Source organism: Chrysemys picta, chromosome 22 (assembly GCF_011386835.1).
Source record: "Chrysemys picta bellii isolate R12L10 chromosome 22, ASM1138683v2, whole genome shotgun sequence".
NCBI classification, from domain to species: Eukaryota; Metazoa; Chordata; order Testudines; family Emydidae; genus Chrysemys; species Chrysemys picta.
This window is the reverse complement of record NC_088812.1, coordinates 11343166-11366378: the sequence shown is the minus strand read 5'-3', so window position 1 is coordinate 11366378 and position 23213 is coordinate 11343166. Positions and strand designations below refer to the sequence as shown.

General features: G+C 56.7%; 1 long non-coding RNA gene across 1 annotated transcript; it reads left to right on the top strand.

Annotated features, from left to right (window-relative positions):
• The first annotated feature begins 18054 nt into the window (after positions 1-18054).
• Positions 18055-22874, top strand: LOC135977112 (uncharacterized). The gene is made up of 2 exons (XR_010594468.1): positions 18055-18366; positions 21207-22874. It is a non-coding gene; the product is annotated as an uncharacterized LOC135977112 (long non-coding RNA).
• Positions 22875-23213: the final 339 nt, after the last annotated feature.

Genomic DNA, 23213 nt, shown 5'->3' with positions numbered 1-23213 from the left:
GTCCCCTCCCTGCTGGGGCAGGGGAGCAGACACCAGACCACCAGGTCCGAAGCCCCCAGGCCCCGCCCGGGAAGTTGGCAGAGCGTGCAACGGCCCTGCACCCATCTTGCTGCATTTCTCTGTGTGTCTGTAACGGGATCACTCGTGACGGCTGCAGCCGAGCTGCCCCGGCGTTTCCGGGACTGTTCTGGGCACCCATGCCCAGAGCTCTAGTGAGGTGGGGGGAATGGGGGACAAAGGGAGCCCTGGACCCCTCGCTAGCACAGCCCTGACATGAACCAGCCTGGAGGGAAGAGGGGAAGCCGACTCTGAGCCGCCCCTTGGCCCGTGCAGTCCAGCGTTCTCTGCCTGGGGGCAGCCTGGTTCTCTGCTGCTCTCCCTCGCACCCCAGCCCTATGTGTGACCGGCTCACGGCAGCCCTTGCTCTAATCATCCCCCTCTACGCCCACCCTGGAGCACGCTGGAAGGACACACTTCTTTTCACGGTGCACCACTAGCCTACGGCACTCCCTCTCACAAGTCCCGAGCAGGGTGCAAGGGGAGGGCTGGCAGCTAGTGGGCTGACACCCACCGCTCCCGTATTTTCTGGGAAATAAAACCCTGAGGGGGGGGGGGGCACAAGCTTCCTGCCTACCTGGCCATTAGTGTCTCCTGCCCCTTCCCTGATGCACCTGTTGCCGGTCCCTGCAGGCTGGGGGATGCTGCTGCTTGGGTCTGGTCCAGCGAAGCTTCGGAAATCCCTGGAAATACTGAGCCAGCGTTCGCCTCTCGGCCCCGGCACGGAGAAATCTCTTCTCTCCCTCCCAGGGCTTATCCGGGGACACTCAGATCTTCCACCTCCGTCCCTGGCCCTCGGGGTTTCAGCGCTGCTCCAGCCGGGCAGAGACGCTCCCTGAGACACTCAGGCCTAGGGAACCTTTTCCCTTCTTTCCCCTCCCCAAGGGAAAGCGGGTTCTGCCCCGGGCTCCCGAGCGGTGACAGCTGGCACGTTGCTGGGGGCTTAGCCGGCCAAGGCATCTTAATTTAAACTGTTACTTAAAACGGCTCTGGCCGCCCTGAGCAGGATCAGGCAGGCGTGTGTGGGATTTGGTGTCCTTAGCCAGAGAAGGGGGTGCTGGGAGCCACCACACTCTCCTTGGTGTGTTTTCACACTCGCCTCGCTCGGAGAGCAGGACACCGCGACCCAGCTCAGAGCTCTGGGGGCCGAAGGAGAAAGTGCCTGGGGCGTGCAACTTGGAGCTTTCTTTGCACGTGCCGTGCAAACCGCTGAGCAGATGCACAATGGGTCGCTTGTACAGGGAAGTATCAGATCTGCACAATTGCACCTGCAAATGAAACACCCGGGTGCAGTTGCGTTTCCTGCCTGGGCCATTGAACCCAGCTCACCTGCTTTGGGCCAGACTGACCAAGGACTCTCAAGAGCAGTGCTGCTGGCCAGGCCCCGCCTCCCAAAGGAAGCCAGCCCTCCTTCCTCTTGCTTTTGAAAAGTTTTTGTTTCCCGAATGAAGGGGCCAGGGCGGCTCGTGGGGTCCCAGCAGAGGGTGGGTCCCACAGCAGCTGTTAGTTCAACTCCAGCATGGGTCAGACTGGAAGCTGTGACCCTTGCATGGCTAAGTGGCCCAAGCCTTGTGTGTGACACGAGTCAGGTGGGTCTCAGTCCAGACCCAAGCAGACAGGTGTCTCCGCAGTTAAGGCCACTGTCCCACTGGGAGCTACTGGGTCCCTTTGCTGGGGGCCTTGGGGGTGAAGCTAAAGGGGGAGCAGGCCCGGGACACAAGACTCAGGGGCAGGCTGAGCTGGGGGCATGGCAGGGTGTGGGGAGCTTGTCCTGCTGCTGTCGCTGCTGTGGGGTGAAGGCTCCAAGGCCCCACTGACAGCCTGTGGGTCGTTTCCTCCCCTGACCCGCTCTGCTGGGTGTGTCTCCGTGGGGAAGGCACGGAGGTGAGTCTTGGGCTAGCAAAGGGAGCCGGAGTGTGAGCCCTGGGGCCTCCTATCCGCCCACAGCGCATCCCTGCCCCATGTGCACGGCTACCCCTTGCCACTGGGCCCCCGTCCTGGCTGAGAGAGGAGCGGGACCTACTGGCAAGAGTGGCCACCAGCCCCACTCCAAGCCCTGGGGATTTGGGGGCCCCCAAATGGTGCTGGGGGCCACGTCCACTCCCTAGTGCACCGGGCGGGCTGAGGAGACCTGGGGCCGATGCTGCAGCTCTCACCATCGTCCCTGAGTGCCCGGAGCACCAGGAGCCCTCGGCAGCCGTTACGTAAGACGGCAAGAATAGCGCCTGGCAGCTGCAGCCCTGAGCCGCCCGGTCCGGGCGCAGGAGCCTGGTCCCCGCGTGACGTAGGCCCCTGTCCTGCCTGCCACGTGCCGCCGTCAGGCCTCTATCTAACCTTCCCCAGCCCTCTTATCACAAGACAAGGCCTGGAGCGGCTTTAGGGCTTACAGGGGTTATCGCAGGGAGCCGCGCGTTATAATCTGTCCCGGCTGCAGACAGGAGCCTCTGAGCAGGTTATGTCACAGCAGAGACCTTGGGATGCCTGGCCTGGCCTCACCACAGCCCACAGGTGCATTTGCTTAGTATAGCTCCAGCAGCACTTGCCCTCTGCCCCGCCTTCTCCCGCGGCCATTGCTGGGCGCTCGGCAGGGCCCAGCGCCAGTGGGGAGGGAGGCCAGGGGTTGTGGTCTGTGCAGCACCTGACATGACACAGCTGTAGTCTGGACACTGCTGCAGAGCGAGGCAGGCTGGCGGGGCCCCGGGCAGGGACTCGGGAGATGTGGATTTGAGTCTCAGCACTGCCACGGACTCGCTGTGTGGCTTTCGTGGCTCCCGCGTCCGTACCCGGGGGATGATAACGCTTCCTGCCTCTGTCTCTTCTATTGGGATTGCAAATCCCGTGTGTTTGGCCTGGCGTCTCTGCAACGGGAACGGGTGATAAAACGCCACAATGTCCCAAAGAGAAGCAAGCCCTTTGCTGTTCCAATTGTATTGTGTGCTGCCAACAGTGGCCACAAGGGGCTGCCACAGGACACGGCCAGAGAGCCGGTTTGCCAGCGGATTGATTATTAACGTGGAGCTGGTGGCTGGATAATACGCAGCCAGTGCGTGACTTCTTCGTCCTTCCCGCTTGTCATGAACGTCAAACCAGCTTGCAACGAGAGACTCTCGGCAGGCGGGCTGGGCACTTCCCTACTCCATCACCTCGCTCCTTTACCGCAGATACAAACATGCTGGGCCTGAAACATTTGCTGCCTTGTTACAATCAAATGGCTCTTTGATTTCAAACGCTGTCCGCAGTCCCTGCTGTGGGGTAGGGGTAGGGGCAGGGCTCCGGGGCACGTGCCTCCTGTCTGTGCTGGGCCATGTGGAGAAGTCACTCCGCCCCCCTTGGCCTTTTATGCCCCACACAAAGATGGTGGTGGTGGTTTGGGATTTGTATTGCGGGAACGGCCAGTCATGGCCCAGGGCCCCATCGTCCTAGGTGGTGTAAAAACAGAACAAAGGGATGGCCCCTGCCCCACAGAGCTTCCCATCTGCTCGATGAAGAGGGAAGTCAAGTCACAGGGGGAAGGGGGCCAAATTGCTCGTTGTCATTTGGGGGCCCGTGATGCGCTGACTCTGTGGGCCTCGGTCCAGGGCTCAGCACACAAGTCTCCATGTTGCAGTTTGGAGAGAAACCAGGGGCAGAGACTGAGCTCCCCTCCCCTCCCCAGCGGGGCGTGATGGCCGGACAGTGGGGGGACCTGGAGAGAGCCATGAATAACCCCCCTTCGGCCCCTGCTGGCGGGTGACGTTCAGCCCGTAGCAGGGCTCTGCCAGTCACGCTGGAGTGGGGGGGGGCATAAGAGGCATGTGATGAGGAGAATTGTGGGGCCTTCGTTAGCCGGGCGGAGGCGGTGCACCCAGGCCTGCTCTACCAACTTGCGTATTTCAGATAAACTAAGAGCCAGTGGTGGCAGTGATAGAGCTCACAGCAGCCACTAGGTGGTGCCATCAGTTGTATTCTCCCAGCGCTCAGGGGCCCCAGTCCTGGCCCCTTGTGCCAGGAGCTGTACAAACACGGAACAGGCAGATGGTCCCTGCCCCAAGGAGCCGACATGGAGGCCAAACATCGGGGGGTTGCACCAGTGTCGCTCTCTGAGAGTAGCTCATGACATCAGTGATTTCCCCCGGTAATGTCCCCGTGAGCTGCACTAGTGCAAGCCCGGGCTCTGCTTTAGGGGTGTGCATCGGAGCGACCCACCCATGGAAACGTCCTGAGCCAGGAGAATTCCTCTGGTGGTGTTTGGAGCAGACGGGCTTGGCGCAGGCTGCAGCAGGGGAAGAGGAATGGTTCTTAGGGATAGTTTCGTCTGACCCTTGGCCTTTGGAGCAAAGCCCGGCACTGACCCTCACAATGCCTGAGGAGCGGGAGGGCATTGCCCCCCTCCTGCAGACCGAGGGGCTGAGGCAGAATGAGGCGATGCGACTCCTGGCTCCCAGCCCTGTGCTCGGACCGCCGCCATCACACTCTGTTGCAAGAACTGGCTGCTCCTAGCAGCAGCTGCCTCTGCCGTGGGGTAAGTGGGGAGGGAGCCGGGCCATGCAGCCAGCGGCCCTGGTCTCACACCCTCCTCTGTCTCTCACGCTGCATGAGCAGGACCCCGGGGAGCAGCTATTCCTGCAGGACTGTGGCCATGTGCCCAGCCCTGTGGCTCATTCCCCCGCTAACCACAGGCAGGTCAATTACCGTGGGACGTGGATCCAGCAGCAGCTCCCCCAGGCTGGGCCAAGGATGGGGCCAGGACACCCCGAGTGTGGAGAGGAGCAGCCTGGCGGAACCTGCGTCCTAATCTCCCAGCTGAGCGTGACTGACAATGCGGCAGCTACCTGGCAACCGGGGCCTCGACTGGCAGCGTGGCTATCTCAGCCCTCCCCCCCAACACATACAGTGCACACACCACACTGCAACGTGTGCTTGGCAAGGTGCCACCCTTGGCAGTTCCCCTGGGTGTGTGAGGAGCAGGGGCAGCCGTGCAGCTGGGGAGGGTCGACCCGCTGGAGACATGGCGGGGATGGCAATGGGCTGGCAGGTTCCCCGGCTGGCGTCAGTCTCTCTCTGTGGCAGGGAGCGGTGTCGGTGGTTTGAAGCTGGAGTTAGAACTTGAGGATTTCAGAGGTAGGCTGCGGGCTCCTCCCTGTTCTATCTTTCCAGCCCCTAGCGCAATGGGTCCTGGGCCGAGTCCAGCAGGAGTGTGTGGTGGGACGTTTTCTCTTCGTTTTCCAGGGCTTAAAACCATCACCCTCTCCCTCCCAAGCCGTGACCAAGCCCCTACACACCGCAGCTGGCACCCATGCGAGGAAGTGACACTAGGCCCGAACAAAACGTGAAGCCGAGTGGCTGGGTTTCAGTCTCCCAAACTGAGCGCAAGGCCCAGAACTCAGTACAGCAAGTGAATCACCCAATGGTGCAAAGTAAAGGTATGAATGTTAATCTCTCCGAAATGCTGGGAGCACAAGGAGAGGCAGACGTCTGGCTAGGTACCTACATGGCCCTGGTCACCACAGCGTCCACTCACTGGAGGCGTTTCCTCTCTCCACGCTCCTGCGAGGTAGGGAAGCAGGAGGCTTATCCATAGGCACGGGGTTTTCCCCCAGGTCACACGGAGAGTTTGTGGCAGAGACAGGAATTAACTGCAGCTCTCCTAAGCCCCCAGACCACTAGACCAGCTGGAGGGGGTCATAAGCCCCCCGAGCTCTCCAGTCTTCCATGGAGCCCTCCATCAAAATGTGGGTCACTGACCTGACGGGCTGTGCTCAGGGTACGTCCAATTCCCAGCGAGTGGAGACAGACGCGCGTTAGCTCTGCTCGTGCTAGTGTCTGAAAACAGGAGTGTGGCCGCAGTGACGCAGTCGGCACGGCCGCTCGGGTTAGCCGTCCGAGTATAATCCCGCCGGGTGGCGACTAGCCTAGGCCACCCCCTGTCCCTCTGTGGCCACACCGCTATTTTCAGACACTACTTGGAGCAGGGCTAGAGTGTGTCCCTCTCCCTGCCAGCTGCTGTGCAGACGTACCCAGGCTCACGACCAGCCTAGGACGGACTGGTCGGGGGGGGGGGGGGGAATCCTGGGTGGCCCCAAGGGAGGGGCCCTGCCGCTGGGGGCCCAGGGGCCAGGCAGCCGCCATTGCTGCTGCGTGCCCCCTTTGCCCATGGGTCTCAGGGCAGACTACAGGGGTGGGAGGGTGTGAGCAATGCTGCCAAGGGTCACTCCGTCACCATAAACCCTCCTGCTTCAGGGCATGGGCCACGCACTGACGGGCAGCTCCCGCTGCGGGCAGGTTGGTCCAGAACTGCCCTACTGCTGAGGGAGTTGCCCCTTCTTCTGAAGCAGCGGCTGTTGGTGGGCTACAGAGGGACCCGGATGTGACCAGCCCTGGGGGTGTCTCTGGTTTATAGAGAGGGAAACTGAGGCACAGAGCAGGTGCATGTGACTTGAGTGGGATCAGCTACCGAATGCACAGCTGAGCTAGAAATAGAACCTGGGTGTTCCGGCTCCTCACTCGCTGCTCTGACCACTGGACTCTGCTGGCCAGAGGGAACCTGGCTGAGTCCTGAGCGTCGTCAGCTCCCAGACGAACCCACGGGCACTAAATCACGCTTGATGCTCGGGAGCTGCCGAGAAGCGGGGCGGGGGCTGAGACGCGTTTGGAATAAAGCCCTGATCTTTCACCCCCGCCCAGCGTCCGACTGGAAGCCCCGAGCCTGGTGGTCTTGCCCAGGTCAGTCGGCCCTGGCTGCCCCTGTCATCTCCATCACAAAACCAGGGCGTAATAACTCAGCCCCGGAGGCAGTTGGGAGTGTTGATTTAGGGCCTAGGAAGCGCTCCTCTAACCCTGGGCCTGATCATGCCAGGTCAGGGCTGGGTCAGCGACCGAGCGCGGCCAGGGTCTGCCTTGCACCTAATGCGGCTACGGAACGTGGGCTCCCGGCTACAGAGCCACGTGGACAGGCAGCCCCCTGCCAACGCCAGGCGGCCCCGGCAAGTGACATGTGGCAGCAATGGGTCACTCGCAGGCTGTCGAGGGACTGCAGGTCTCCCTCATTCCATGGGGCCCCTGCCCCCAAGGGTCCCCTGCTGGGGTCCCAGAGAGGTGGGTGGGCGGCAGTGATGCTGGTGGGTGGGGGCAGATCACGAGGGAGGCATGTACGTTTCCCTCCTCTCCCCAGGCTGCTTCCTGCAGGACCGTCGTGCCTGTGAATTGCATGGGGGCCTCTGAGCCCAGCTTGGAACCGGGGTCCTGCCCGCGTCTGTGGCGAGCGCCTACAGCAGATGAGTGAGGGGTTCTGACCCCTCCCTGGCACTCGCTGAGCCTGGTGGAGACGTTTCCTGACTCCAGGGTGGGCTGAGCACTGGCCCGCTCATTGCAGGAGTGGGAGTCGGCCTGTTTCCCGGGGACCCTGGAAAGAGCAGCTGCTGGGGCAGGGGTTGCGTGGGGAGCTGCCTGTGCTTTCGCTCCCTTCCCTGGGTAGCGCGGCTGGCGCTCGGGAGCGCTGCCTTTGGGTCCTGGCTCTGCTGCAGGGTCCCTGGCCTGCATCGCGAAGCGTTTCAGCCACCCGGCGGTGGGAGGGACACCTGACAATGTCCCCTCTAGAGCTGGGTGACACTGAAATGTTTTGCAAATTAGTGTTTTCACCAAACTGTACCCCACAAACACCCAACCCCCCCCCCCCCGAATGTTTAAAAATCGACACCTTGGATTTTTCGGTTCCGAACCACTTCTTGTTTCAACATTCCTTTTAATTTCATTTTAAAACAACCAAAAATGTTTTAAATGGAAACGTTTTGTTTGACTCAGAACAATCTCCCCCCCATTCGCACAGCTCTGATCCTGCGCGGGAATGTTGGTGCACTGCTCATTCACGGCAGTGATGGGTGCAGGAGGGGGCCCAGAACCGCCGCGGGATGGACAGCGATGGCAGGAAGTGCTGGCTAGCAGCTGTTTCCCCCGGTATCCTCGTGTTTCTGGATCCAGGGGAAGCAGAGGATGGGGATGCTAACGAAGCGTTTCAGAGGGAATGGGGCCCTGATTGCAGCCCACCAGCAGAGCTCTGTGGCTTAGGCCCATCTGAATCCAGACCCTCCCAGAGCCGCATGTCCTGTCACTCAGCTATACAGACCTGGGTCTCCCCTGCCCCCACCCGAGCTGACGCTGCTCTCATCCCAACAAGAGGGGCCTGTCTCCAGCTAAGAGGGCGGCTACGCCCCATACCCGCCCTGCATTGGCACCGACTCTCGAAGGACGGGGCACCTAGAGAGGAATCAGACAGCCAGACGCTCTCATCGCCGGGCCGGGCTGCAGGCTCGGGGGGGAGGATCAGGTGGGCTGAGACAGGCCCACAGGGCCGCGGCCGAGGCTTGGAGGCAGAGGAGCGCCCAGCGTGACTAACAGATTTATGGGGGTGGGGACCGGAGCACGGTGGTCTCAGTGCCTGACACAATCGATGAGCCTCGGAGCAGCTGAGCGCCGATGTCACCCGATACAGTCGCTCTTTGTGGAGCACAATGCTGTACCTATTGGGGGTGGGGGTGGGGGGGGATTCAGCCCAGCTCCCGCCGGCCGAGCTCCCATTGTCCTGCCCCCCGGCTGCCTCTGCTCACCTCTCTGGGAGACCGGGGCCGCCCCAGTGATCTGGCGCTCTCCTGGCAGGGCATCTGGTGGTGCCATAGGGCACGGTGCTGGGGTCGCTTGGCCTCCCCTACAGGTGTTGCCCAGTGTGATTTGTGGCAGGGGGGCTGTCTCAGGGGCGTTCCCCGGTCACACGGCATGTCGCAGGGATAAAGGTCGAGAGTCCCCGGGGCAGGGTGGGGCGAGCCCATCTGCAGACTGGGGTGATTAATAGCTTGGGGTGCAAGTGGCTGGCTGGATCCAGCCTGCCCTGTAACCCGTGCGCGGAGCAGCCTCCCAGGGCCGGCTCTGCCCCCGCGTTCCCGGCACTCACAATCCCTCCTGCCCCGGTGACCTGGGGGTGAAGGCGCTGGCCCAGTAGGTGGGTTCCAGCCCCCCCCACCCCCCGTAACCCATCTGCCGGGGGCCGGTGGGTTCATGAGCTAGGTCTGGACTGGGTGTCCTGCCTGCAGCTCCTAGAAAACCAGTGACCAAGACTCTGCCTTCCTGAGCGCCGTCTACCCGCCCGTGGCCCGCTAGCGACCCCCTCAGCGACGGCCATCTCCTGCAGGGCCCTATCCTGCCGCGCCGGGCAACGGGCCCGCACACAGAGGGCTGGGCGGCTGGGGCTATCTCAGGACGCATCCTTGGAAACCCAGGGCTTGTGACCCAGCCGAGAAGGGGGCCCGGTGCTCTGGTGATGCCCGCCGCTGGGTGCCAAAGGCGGCTTGGGCCTGCAGGCCTGAGCGACCCGGAGCTGAGCAGGCGTCACTAACCGGTAGCTGGCTGAGACGCAGCCTCGTTAGCTCGGCTCTTCCCCCCCACCCCCCATTTGGACAACGAGCTGCAGCAAATCCGGCCCTTTGTTTGTACAGCCCCTGCAGCCGCGCAGTTCGGACGCTGGCTCTGAGGCGAGGCCACCACGGCCCGCCACAGCTGAGGCATTTTTTGGAGGACTCCCACCCGCATGCTGACCCCGCCCTGCGCCGGTTAACGCGTGGGAGCGGCCGGGGACACGCACTGCGCTGTAGGTGCAGGGCCAAAAGCATCAGCACGGGGAGTTTGCTGCAGTGAGCTGGTGGATAAAGCCCCTCTCAGCCCAGGTCAGACGTCAGTCCCTCCATTCAGAACTGAGCTCCCCCCCACACCCCCCATTTGCTCCTCTGACGGCACGTTAATTATTCAGCAGCTGCCGGGCGTCTCGTTACTGGGTCTGGGAACGCACTGGCCCCAAGGGTGGCTCTGGGCCTGTTGCCTCCTGCTGGGGGTGTCTGAATGGAGGGGAATGGCCCGAGGGGAATAAGGGACTTGGGCTCCTGTCTGAGCGGCTTGCAAGAGCCCAGCGCAAAGAGGCTTGCATGACCGCCGTGAAGCAGGGCGCTCTGTGTGGCTGATTACCAGGCCCTGGGTGGCCAGGAGGTGTCCTACAGGCCCCTAGATATAGGCTCGCCTGCTGCTTTGAGCCCCTTTGCTGGGCGCTGCACAGTCAGAGATTGGCCCTGCAATAAAGCGCTCCGGGCCCAAGCCCCGTATTATCACTGGGTTGCAGCGACACTCTAGATGTATTTGTAAATCAATGGCACGTTTCACTCTGGAGATGATGACCAATAAGGCCAGGCCTGCACGGGGGCTTTCAACCATGAGGGGCCCAAGGCATCTGGTGCAAGCCCCTAGTGTAGACAAACTGAGCTGTGCTTTGCACTGGTGTGGCAGCTGGTGCAAGCTCCTAGCACAGGCAGGTTGAGCCGTGATTTGCACTGATGTGGCGGTTGGTGCAGGCCCCTAGCACGGGCAGGCTGAGCCGTGCTTTGCACTGGGGTGGAGGCTGGTGCAAGCCCCTAGCACGGGCAGGCTGAGCCGTGCTTTGCACTGGGGTGGAGGCTGGTGCAAGCCCCTAGCACGGGCAGGCTGAGCCATGCTTTGCACTGGGGTGGCAGCTGGTGCAAGCCCCTAGCACGGGCAGGCTGAGCCGTGCTTTGCACTGGGGTGGTGGCTGGTGCAAGCCCCTAGCACGGGCAGGCTGAGCCATGCTTTGCACTGGGGTGGTGGCTGGTGCAAGCCCCTAGCACGGGCAGGCTGAGCCATGCTTTGCACTGGGGTGGCAGCTGGTGCAAGCCCCTAGCACGGGCAGGCTGAGCCGTGCTTTGCACTGGGGTGGAGGCTGGTGCAAGCCCCTAGCACGGGCAGGCTGAGCCGTGCTTTGCACTGGGGTGGCGGCTGGTGCAAGCCCCTAGCACGGGCAGGCTGAGCCGTGCTTTGCACTGGGGTGGCGGCTGGTGCAAGCCCCTAGCACGGGCAGGCTGAGCCGTGCTTTGCACTGGTGCAGTTCACCCCTGCTGTCAAGCAGCACAGCGTGCTCGGGTGCAGGGTGTAGTTTGTCGCGGCTGTGCCTGTCTGCACTAGGCGTTGGCACTGCTGCCGCAGCCAGGGTGTCTGGTTGTGACTGGGACAAAGCTAACTTCTGCCTGTACCTGCTGGTGGCTTTGAAAGCGTCTCCCCATCAGCAGCTGCCTCACTGGCCAGAGACTGGCGCCTTTGGTCCGAAGGGGGGACAGCTCCTGTCCCTGTACCCCGCAAAGCCCTACAGAGCTGGGTCTCTGCTCCCAGCTGGTTGATGGGGGGTCCCCGAAATCCTGAACAAGGGGTGGGGGGTAAATCCCTGGCTGAGGGAAAGACCAAGGCAGGCAGGACAATGGCGTCAGAATGCCTGTCACACTCTGCCGATCACCTTCCTGACAGTGGCGCCGCGGGCCGGATGCTGCTTCCGACAGGGGTTGGGGTGGCAGGACAATAACCCCCTTTGCTGCATTCTGCAAGGAGCGCCAGGCCTCCTGGGGCTCCTCGGGGGGGGGGATGTGTCTTCCTACCGAACCTGCCGTGGCCACCCCAAGAAGTGTTTGAGGGGGGCCAGTGCCAAGGAGGGGCCCCGTGGGTAGAGCCACCACCGGAAGCTGCTTCCTCAGTCTGCGCTGCCGCGTTTCCCTGCAAGTCGGGACAGGACACCCAGTGCAGTGGGGCAGGCTGCAGGCCCTGCTGCTGGGCTGCTTCGGAGGGGGGCGGGGGGAGCTCTGTGCTGAGGTTCACCCATCTGACCCCTCCTGGGACCCTGGGAGAACGAGCCGCATTCCTTCCCACGCCTCCTGCTGCGGCAGCAGGCTCCGCATTAGCCAGGCGCTCGTTAGCCACTAATGTCTGACGCCGGTGCAACCCCATAGTGCAAACAAGTGCGGTTTACCCTAGTTTGAAACGCCAGCACAGACCAGGCCTCTATGCTCCCGCTGCAAGCTGAATGCCACTGAGGGCGGTCGCTAAGGGAGGCACAAAGACCAGAGACGCTGGGGCTGGGGCCCAGGGTGACACTTACGGCAGGTCTGTAAAAAGAAGAACAGGAGTACTTGTGGCACCTTAGAGACTAACAAATTTATTAGAGCATAAGCTTTCGTGGACTACAGCCCACTCCCGTCTGGGTGCTTGGCTTCAGGCTGGGTTTATTGCTGTTGAGCTCAAGTCAAGGAACAGGTTTAAGCTAAACCAAAATAAGCCGTTCTTAGACTGAAATATCCGTGTCCACGCAGGTGCGTGCTCTGGATTGGCTAAACGGCCTTAACGACCTCACGCAAGGTGGTGCGTAGGCAGGGCCTCCGTGTGCTGACCACAAAGCACCCAGCGACCTGACTGACTGATGGGCAGGTCGTCAACGGGCTGGCACAGATCTGGTGGCAATGGACACATGCCGGGGAATATTAACTTTCTGGTGAGATGTTAGTTCTCTAGTGGCTGCAGTGACCCTGGCCTGAGAGGTGCAGGACGGGAACATCCGAGTTGTTGAGCAGTCGGCAATGCGTTGACTCTAAACATGCATCAAATCCCGTTGATTTTGCTGGAAAAGCTCAGCATCAGAGCTGGAAAAAAATCATCCAAAGTTCAGTTTTTGTCTGTTTTTTTAACTATTTCCTTTGTTTGAACTTTTGAGAACAAACAGGACAAAAGTTTTGTGAAAACTTTTGCACAAGTTACTTTCTGTTTCTGCTGAGCCCTGCATGCACATTGGCTGGCTGGGATCCTTCTGCAGCCAGATGGAAATCAGTCAATATTTTCTTTGAAAAATGTTAAACCAAATGAGAAATGTTTGTTTTTTCTGTGTCTAAATTTCAAATAATTTTGGGACCAAACAATTAGGAACAATAATTTTCCTTTTGGATATCTGGGTTCCTTCCCCATTCCTCTCCTTAACCCCACACTTTTCTAGAAGAAAGAGGGTGGGGGAAAGAACAAAAGGCAGAAAGGAGGAAAGAAAAAACAAAATAACAGAAACCAGAACGAAAGGAAATTGGGAGGAACCCCTCCAATTTGAGCAAATTACCAATGTTCTCGTTCACTCCCAAAAGCCCTTTTTCTTTTGTCCAAAAATGTTTTCACTGAATAACGTTTGCCCAGCCCACGTCCGTTCCCTTTGCTGTGCCTGGGCAGAGAGCACCATGCTAAATCGCTTGGAGCTGGGCAGGCATTTCGGAATCCGGGGGGGCCTCCGTTACCCGGTTTCAGCACCATTTGGCTCCAGTCATGTTTCTGATACACACTGAAAGCTGCATCGTAGTTTCCCCTCCACAACTGCTGGGCGTATGATTAATGTTGCATATTGACACCTCAAAGTACCCACAAGGATTGCTTTAAAATATTTATCTTTTCATAGAACAAACAAAATAACAGAAACCAGAACGAAAGGAAATTGGGAGGAACCCCTCCAATTTGAGCAAATTACCAATGTTCTCGTTCACTCCCAAAAGCCCTTTTTCTTTTGTCCAAAAATGTTTTCACTGAATAACGTTTGCCCAGCCCACGTCCGTTCCCTTTGCTGTGCCTGGGCAGAGAGCACCATGCTAAATCGCTTGGAGCTGGGCAGGCATTTCGGAATCCGGGGGGGCCTCCGTTACCCGGTTTCAGCACCATTTGGCTCCAGTCATGTTTCTGATACACACTGAAAGCTGCATCGTAGTTTCCCCTCCACAACTGCTGGGCGTATGATTAATGTTGCATATTGACACCTCAAAGTACCCACAAGGATTGCTTTAAAATATTTATCTTTTCATAGAACAAAAGGGTTTCCAAGGGGCAAGTGATCAAAGCTGCCATCTGAGAACTCACTTTGCACTGGTGCGAAAGACTGTGCAAGGTGCAGGACACTGGAAAACCCGGCCTTGGGTTTTCAGGCAGGAGCTGGTCTGAAAGGTCTTGTCTAGACTAGGGTAAAAGGAAGGATGTTAGAATGTGCTAATTAACACTGTTGATAAGTCTAGTGTATGCACAATGTGCTTTCGTGAACACATGTTCAGGGCACACATTAAAGCTGAGGATTACATCAACCAGCTAACACATGTTACAACTCCAAGCCACCTTGTCTAAACAAATGCATGTTAAAATCCTGACAAACACATGTTAACTAGTGTAGCTTGTTTCCTACAGATGCTTTACATGAGCATAAGAGCAGAATCAGGTCCCGAGGTTTTCAAAAAGCCTTTCAGGTTTGTGGTGTTTTTTGGCTTTAGTTACATTTTATTTTTAGACCAATACAAATAAGAGTTGGTGAATACAGCAGGACAAAGGAAATTCACCAAGCCAGGGCTTTGCAGGACTGGACCTTGGGGCTGATAGTTAAACATGTTGTCACAATAAGAGCTGAGTGGAAAATCTGGCTCCTCAATGGGTCTGTCATTAATTAGCAAACCCCAAACGAGCAGAGACGCACAGAGCCAGAGAGGTTTCTGTGAATTCTTTGCCAATGTTAATAACTCGAAGGTGGGGGCAGAGGGTGTTTCCAGCTTGACACTTCCCTTCTTAATTTACAGTCTTAGGGTTTAAAAAAAAGAGAGACCCAAAGAGAGAGATTTTTCTGATTACATTACAGATGGCCAGCAACAGAGATCAATTTCAATTTCTCTTTTTGGGGGGTGGGGGCAGGGGAAGGGGACATTAGACTTGCTAATTCCAGAACCAGAGCTCTAGCTGAAGAGCGGTGGTGCTGGCGCAGGCCCCAGGTGTGTGACGAGTCATTTCGGGAAGCCGTGCAAGGCCCTCTGTGAAATGTGGACGGGAAGGAAGCTCCCCCTGCGATAATTGTATTGCCGGTGGCGCAGATGGTGCCAGCTATGGATACTTGCTATAAAGAAGATGGATCGCGGTGCGTGGAGGGAGGCAATTGGAGAAAGGTGATGGGGCTGCTTCGTGGCTTTCATTATGGGCGTTATCCATCAGGCCCTGTACAAGACAGCAGGAGCTGGGGCAGTAAGGAATTGCTGGGCAGTGGGCAGGTAAACGCTGACAGGCCAACACGCCCGTCCCCTCTTGGGTTTGTTTCCAAACCCCCTTCCTGCTTGTCAGCGTATCCTTCACCCTCCTTGCGTCGCCATAAAAATGTCTCTTAAACTCACTGAATCACTCTGCCTCGGTGGCTTTCCCTGGCAAGTTAATCCCCGTATTTACAGCTGGGAGGGGAAGAGTTCTTCCAGAGACCCCGGGTATTCCAGCTTTCCTTAACGCAGCTGCTGGATTTTCTTTAAAACTGCTTGTCAAGAGTCCTTTATAATTCTCAACCAGCCCTATCAGTGCTCCCGGCTCACTGGAAAGAAAGTCACATTTCTCTGTCCAAAAGCCACTCGTGTCACCCGGGTAATTCCGCATTGCTGCAGGCGCTTCGTGAGCTTTAGTGTTCCCGTCGTTGGGTGCTCGGTTTGCGAGACCTTGAAGGGGGCTATTCAGAAGGCAAGCGCCCAGAAAACTGGCTCCTTCATGAACCAAACAGAGCAGGAAAAAGCCATCCTGTGAAATTCCCCCCTGAAAAAATGATCTACAGCTGCTCCCTTTGAGACCGTGAAACCTCCATAGAGAACCAAGACTGTGTGATTTTTAAGCCAATCTCATGATTTTTGAATGCTTGGGATTGATCCCATGGGATGTGTAATCATCATGTACACCCACATACATATCATCAATACAGTACCCTAGAAAGTGGGGCGTGCATGTATGCTTTGTAATATACACAGCCATTTAATCAGGAAAGCCCGTCCAGCACCGAAATGCAGCCACCTCACATGGGGAGCGTAGCAGCCTTTGCCCTGCACACAGTAACACTGCACAGGAATGATAGCACCTCCCTCTGAACCTGCAGGGAGACTGTCGGCAGCTAGAATCGGAATTGCAAAAGCCAAAGGTCTAGAAGTCCCTTCTCTCACACCTTACTCCACAACAGAAGCCTCCTCCCTGGGGGAACAGGCTGGACAATAAGAGGCAGAGGCCAGAAGAAACCCGACAACCTCCCTGTAGGCAACCCAAGTGTTGAGTGCGATAGCCTATAAGAAGTATCAGAGGAGGATAGCTCAGTGGTTTGAGCGTTGGCCTACTAAACCCACGATTGTGAGTTCACTCCTTGAGGGGGCCACTTAGGGATCTGGAGCAAAATCAGTACTTGGTCCTGCTAATGAAGGCAGGGGGCTGGACTCAATGACCTTCCAAGGTCCCTTCCAGAGATAGGTATATCTCCATAGTATATATTTAAAGAAGCGGGTCTCCCCCTATGAAAGCAACGTCCCGTTGGCTGACTGGGCAGCTGATCAATAGAAATAGAACAATGCCCCGTTGGGAGCTGTGTTACGCTGGGCCTGGGCGGGAGGATGTGCCCGACACCAAGCGGAGGGGCGCTGGCTGAGAGAGAAAGAGGGAGCTGGAGGTGGATGACTTACAGAACAGAACAATGGCGGTGGAAAGTGATGACTAGGAGGTTGCTAATGCTGCTCCCCAGCTGGGCTGGGTTAGTGTCAGTAAAGGAGAGACAATGCTGGGGGCCATTTATCATCTGTCACCAGGCCCCCTCTGCCTCTGGGACAGGGCTTCCTAAACCCCCAGCCACCCCAAAGCAAGGCTGGCTCGTGAACCCTTCGGGGGGCTCTTGGCTTCTGGGCGGGGGTGTGTGTGTGTGTCTCTGTGGCTGGGCACACAGCTGCAGCAGTGGGGTGCATTTTTCCCTTCCCCCCTTTCTGTGAAATAAGGATCCATTTTCAGTTGCTGGCCCAGCTGCAGATCCTGCCTGTTGTACTGGGGTTATTTTGGATACATGGGAGGTGCTTGTGCTGCAGTGATGGGTCTTTAAGACCTTGGATAGAGATCACCTGGCAGGGCCAGGGAACCCTGGCTACTGTGCGTGGCAACAGATTTCTTCCCCTCCCAGCACACTGCTGCCTTTTGATTGAAGGGCGGAGAGTCGAGTTCAGGTTAAGCAGGATGCAAGCAAACCTTGAGGAATGCATGCGCTCGGCCAGCTTGGCTAAGATTTCTTCTCCTGATTCATGCTCCCCAAAGCTCCCTCTACTGTCCTCGTGTGCATCTGGCATGTGCTCGACTCTCGGTGGCTGAAATTCACCCCTGTGCACAGGACCCAGCCAAAAACATCTACATTAGGTCCCACGGGTCCTGGCCCTCCCTGCAGTGATGCCTAGCCCTAGTGCGGAGTGTGGGTAACATGAGGGATGACAAACAATTTCACAATGCGAAGGGGAAGCTGGGTCGGAACACGCAACCTGCAAACCCGGCTAGTCCTGAAACGTAGCCGGGCTGCATCTGTCTCTATCTCCGGCGAGGCGAAACCCCGGCTGGATACAACCTTTTCTTGCTGGGGAACGCCAGGCAATCTGCTTCTGTTCACTTCCCAGGGCAGAGCGGAGCATGGGCCGATGATGGGGTGGGAACGACATGGCCCGCTGGTGTAAACTGGCGGTGTAGTCAGAGTTCTGCTGATCTGCAACCTCTGTGAATCTGGATTACAAAGTATAAATGGAGGCACAAACGGAGCCCAGTCCTCTGGCTTCTGACTGCTTGGACTCAGTGTCACAAATGATCTAGATGCTCGATCTGGGGAGAGGCTCTAGGCCGGGTTGCAAACGAAAAGTTTGAGAGATGTTATTAGTCATTATTATATATTAGGTGCATGCTGGTAGCGCCCAGGAGGCACCGTGCTAGGCGCTGCGCAGGCCCAAACACAAAGCTGGGCCCTGCCCCACAGAGCTTCCAATCTGAGTATAAGACAGGAGACAGCAGGTGGGGACAGACCGACGGGGGCGCACGGGGACGCAATGAGATAATATTGGTCAGCCTGATAGACAGTGGGCTCAGCTTTCCAAGGAGGGTTTTTAACGTGGTGTAAGATGTAGCTTTGCGGCGGTTTCCAGGGAGCACGTCCCTTGCACAGGAGACTTGCAAAGGTGCTTGTGTGGAAATGTCACAAGTGGGCCGGCATTCCGGGCCGCTCGGAGGTGGGGGATGACGGTGCATGAGACTATAAACGCATGCAATGAAAATGTAACGTTTCCCGGGGCTGGAGCCAGCTGGCAGAGCTGTGAAATGCAGCTGGAGCCATCCAGAAAAAACGACAAAGAGTCTAACCGCAGAACTGCGTCTGACCCAGCTACGTGCGGAACATTCTGCCCTGAATGGAAGACATTCCTGATGCAGCCCCTTGCGTAACTACTGTGTTATTTGATTTTGCAGAACAGTACGTGTGTTTGGAAGGTGAATTGACACAAGGCGTTACAGCTTGGGAACCTGAAATCATGGCTACATTAGCCACGGGCTAGCTGCAGTTCAGGCTACCGGGCTGAAATCAAATCTTCACCGGCATGATACATGGATGACCTCCCAACCTGCAAATGCCGCCCTTGTCGAGGGCAAGTGGTAATTAATTTTTAGTCTCCTGCCTAGCTTGGGTGTCTGCTCCCGGAGCAGATGGGTAGGTAGCAAGGCCTCACAGAGTGCATTATTCCTCTGGCTGAAGAGCTGGTATGTCAGGTTGGTGTCTGACTGACAGGAAACCACCCGCAGTCCAATTGTTGAGCTTTGCTCTTATCAGCCCATAGGTCTCAAAGCGTCAAGCGAAGGAAGTCAGCCCCATTAACCATTGTACAGATGGGGAAACTGAGGCCTGGAGAGGGGAAGTCACCTGGGGGCTGTACCAGAGATAGGGATAGAATTCCCAGGTGACCTGACTCCCAGCCCAGTGCATGTAGCAGCTTTCATTCAAGGATCCCAGAAAGATTCAGCCGCATTGTTTGACTGAGCATCGTGCACTCCCTCTGAGAGGTGGGTGTCGGTCCCATTTACAGGAAGAGAGGAGCAGTATGGCTGCGTGCTTTGTCTAAGGCCAACAGGACACATCCCTGCCTGGCCTGGAGTGAGAACCCTCGGGGCCTTCACGCTGACCACTGGCCCATACTGCCTCCCAGCCACCAGCCTGGCCCAGGTCTGTGGTGGGGCCCAGAATGCTGGTCTCCTGCCCACTAAGCCATCCTGCCTGTTCTCCCCAGGAGAAATACAGCAGGAGTCCCAGAGATAGGCCACCCACCCAGCAGGGATGCACCTCGGTGAGATCAGTCTCTGCGGCCACTCACCCCCTGCTCACTCTGCTGTCTCCCCAGGAGAGCTGGTACAGGCTGGCCCCTTGTTTGAGCCTGTACTGGCTCTCATGAGGGAGTTGATGTGTGACGTGGCTTCTCATCCAGAGCTCGCCGAAATCGGCGAGAGGCCTCCCTGCTTTGGATCAAGCCGCGTCGTTCCCCATTTCCCTGCTGAGCTGAACTCTGGGCTTTGCAGGACGGGTTCGGTTACACCCTTAATCCCGGCTGTGTTTGTTCAGGCAGAGCTGTAAGGGAAATATCCCGCGACTTACAAGAGCTGGTGGAAATTCACACCAGCTCTGTTTTCAGGGATGTCTCCCCCTTCCAGAGCCGTGAATTTGCGGTGGCCAGAATAATCCAGTAAAAAGAAAACATCGGCTCAGCCGTTAAAGGATGCCAGCCACGCTCGCAAGGGGGAATTCTGCTCTCGGCTACATGTTGGGGCTATGTCTTTAAGGTTTAAGCTGCAGAGATTCTGGGGGGCTGGGCGGGGCTGGGAAGCTCTGCACCGCCCGTTGGAACCAGCCGCAGAATAAGCCAGAGTTGCTACAGTGTGATCACTGCACCCTATAGACATGGGCAACCCGACTGTTTGCCCTCTACTGTGATTGACTGCCCTCGCTGTGCTCGTAGGAAAAACAAAAGGGACCCGAACCAGACCTCTCCTTTGGAACCCCCAGATCGGCTGTGCCGCTCACACCTGCTCAGCTCCTCTGCAAAGCACCACATAGGGGGCCAGGCAGCGTTTAATCAGGCCGCAGCTGTTATCCGGGGAGTCCTGAATTGACGGTACACAGGGCTGAGGAGAATGGCTTGACGAACAGGAGGGGAAAGCTCAAAGTTAAGATAATTTCAAACTCACTTTTTTTCCCCAAAGAGATTTTTTTGGTCAGCTTGGTCTCATGGCGGGATTTTTAAAAGCCTTATTTCTAGTCAAAGGGATTTTCTAATTCTAACTTTTTTCAGATTTGTTTTTGATAATTTCATACTACAGAAACAAAGGCTCGTTAACGATAAATGAGAATGTGATGAAAAATGTCAACAAGTAAAAATGAAAAAAACTTTAAATAAAAAGGAATTTGGATGCACAAAAAAAAGGTTTTGTGTACAAACCTGTACCCAGCCCTGATCGTTGATCCGGGTGGGAAAGCCCCTGCTCTGACTTACACCAGGTTTACACTGTGTGTCAGTTCCTGTACCAGATCTGGACTGAGTGCACATCTTGTTTAGACACATCCAATTATTCATCGCCTGGCCGGGTTCGGTCAAGGAAGGGCGTTTATATACAGCGCCACCTAGTGGCTGCAAAGTATAATACAGTTTTGCACGCCATTTCAGTGTGTATCTCCACTGGCTGAAGTGGAGTGACTCCTGGTTTACACCAGTGTCAAAGCAGAATCTGGTGCACGCCGCAGAAGCAAAACGTGTTGCATAAAACTTCCCATGTCATCGGAATTTTAATGAGCTGAAGTTAATCGATTGGTTCTAATTTCCAGGTCCCAAAAGTGGGGTCGGCACTAGAGAGCCCTCTGCTTCCAGTAGACATGTTTGCTCCCTTGTGCAGCTGAGAGGGGATTTGAGACAAAAGAGCAAGTGCCTGACAAGCTGGGAGAGCAAAGGGACCCAGGGAGCAGCAAAGGACCAGAATCATTTTTACCAGTGCAACAAAGGTGTAAAATGCCACCAGGTCCGAATGGCTCCACCAGGTGCAGGGCACTGGGCAGTGTTGAATCTAGCCCAGAGAGAAGACTGTCAAAGTACATGGCAAGTCAGTGGGGTTTTAGAAGCATATCTGCTCTCTTCAGCTTTGGTCTCCATGTGGTTTGGGACGTCCCTTTTAAGGGAAATGCTCCCAACGAGCTATCAGGAAATACCTTGTTGTTTACACAGTGGCTCATAAAAGAGAGAGGACCAGGTCTGCTGAGAAACCGGGTCCGGAAGGAAGAATTGGCCAGAGTCCAGGGGGAATTGGAGTGTTGTGTGGGAGGGGCTGGCGGGATCGAGTGGAGACCAGTTTCATTAGTCATGTCCATTAGTCACACAGTTGAGAAGAATAAATTAAGTGGGGTTTTGGGCTGGGCTCAGTCAGAGTTTCTAATGGGAGGATTTTCTTTCCCCAAGAAACTCGGATCCGTGCAAAACCTCAGACGATGGAGCTCCCGCAAAGATTTGGAAGGCAGCAGCTTGGGGATCGTTGCGTGCCGAGGGGAGGAATTGCTGAGGAGTGCTGACAGTATCGGTCTCTGATCTGCGGGTATCGATGCCGGCGCTCCAGATTTACAGCATCTTCAAGCGGAGCAGAACGTGGCACATGGTGTTGCCCCAATCTCAGGGGGGAATGGAGTGGGGGTACCATTGTGTGGACAGCTCCAATGTCCCCAAATCCCCTTTAGCTATTCCAGCCCTAGCTCGTCTCTCAGTTACACCTACACAGCTCCAGTGAGTTCAGCAGGATTGTGATCCAGCCACTTCTGAACCAGGAAATATTCCCCTTCCGGTCTATCTGGAGTGTTCCCCTTTGCTGTCCAAGTGGCTAGACAAAGTTCGGGGACCAGGGGATGTTCAGCTGGAAGTAGAAATCGGGTGAGGGTTCTTTATTTAATGCAGTCTCGTTTATTTCCAAGGCATGTAAGAAGTCCCAGTTCTCCAAACACAGGAGGAACCAAAACCAAAAGGAGCAGTTTCGTAGCATACAGTGCCAAGCCTCTTTAGCCAACACCAGCCCCCAGAGAGCTCTCTCTCGCTTTTCCCTGCGCGCACGGGCTGGGCCAAACTTTCTTGCTTTTTGCTCGGCCTTGCTCTGTGTTCTCCTCTGTCCTCAGTCTGTGTGTTCACTCACACACCCGCACGGACCTGGTCACATACCCAGTGGGACCCTCACCCACATGGTGCTAGTTTCTAATAAGCCTTGTTTTAGGTGTGGCCCCCGAACCATCTCTTACAACTGTCTCAAATGAAGGGCACAGTCACACATCCATCTGAACGAGGGTTTAACTCGCCTCATAACACGGTTCCACCCAGCTCATAACAGCATATATTTTAGGGTTTTATATCCCTCCTCCCGCATCACCGGAGTAACTGAGCATTTTCCACGTCAAATCAATAGCACCGTCCCCAGTGGATTTTCTGGGATCTTTGGCACATCTCCCTTTTCAGGGTAAAACTGCTTGGTGGAGGGTTTGAATTTCCCCGTTTTGGGGGGACTGGGGGAACCAGACCTGTAGGGGTGGGATCAGAACCAGAGAGCAGACTCCAAATGCAAATGAGTTCAGACTCAAGGGGCCTCATTCACCATTGTCCTCCCCCTTTGTACAGCGCCATACACCAGTGCGAAGTGGGTGTGAAACCTCATTGTGCTGACTGGGTGGCTTTTGTTCACACTGTGCGCTGGTATGCACAGCCCCTCTGGTGCAGGAGAAGAAGATGAAATGGGCCCATGGTTCTGTTGGGATCCCTGGTGCTAAATTTCCCATTGCTTTTTTCTTTTTAAATCCTCTTTGTCAGCCTGCCCTCACGCAGGCAGCCTGTAACGGGACTCTCATTCCTGGCGGATTTTACACGGCCAACGCATGTGGTTACTTTTGGTTTTGCCGCTGTTTGCTTTCCCCAAAGGAAGGACTGAAAAGCGCCAGTGTCCCCCAACTGCATTGTGACTAATGAGAGCCCCAGGGCTGCAGAAAAAGCAGATGCCTTCTGCTTAATCTGGCCTGTTGTTATGTAAACCTCCTTCCTGCTTTGAAGTCACCTATAAATACTCCATGTGTTTCCAATAAACCAGCGTTTTTATCACTAGAGCTGTTAAAGGCAGATCTGTGTCCGATTGGTCCCACTGGCTCCGCTGGGGGCTCGCTCCTGATAACCCTCACATCCTCTCCAAGGAGTTCATTGGAGCTACAGACTGAGGAGTGGGGGAGTTGAATGTGGAGCAGGGAGGGTGCTGGGAAACGCAGGCGTCGTCTCCTGTGTGCTGTTCGGGGTGTGGGACTAGGCGTTGGGCCCGGGGCTGCTGACAGTGTCCGTTAACCAGCCGACTTCTGGAACGCACTCTGGAACCAGGCACCCCTGGAACTGCAGGAAGCCTTCGGTGCATCCGTTAAAAGGACCGCGTCACCGCCTCGCTGGATACGG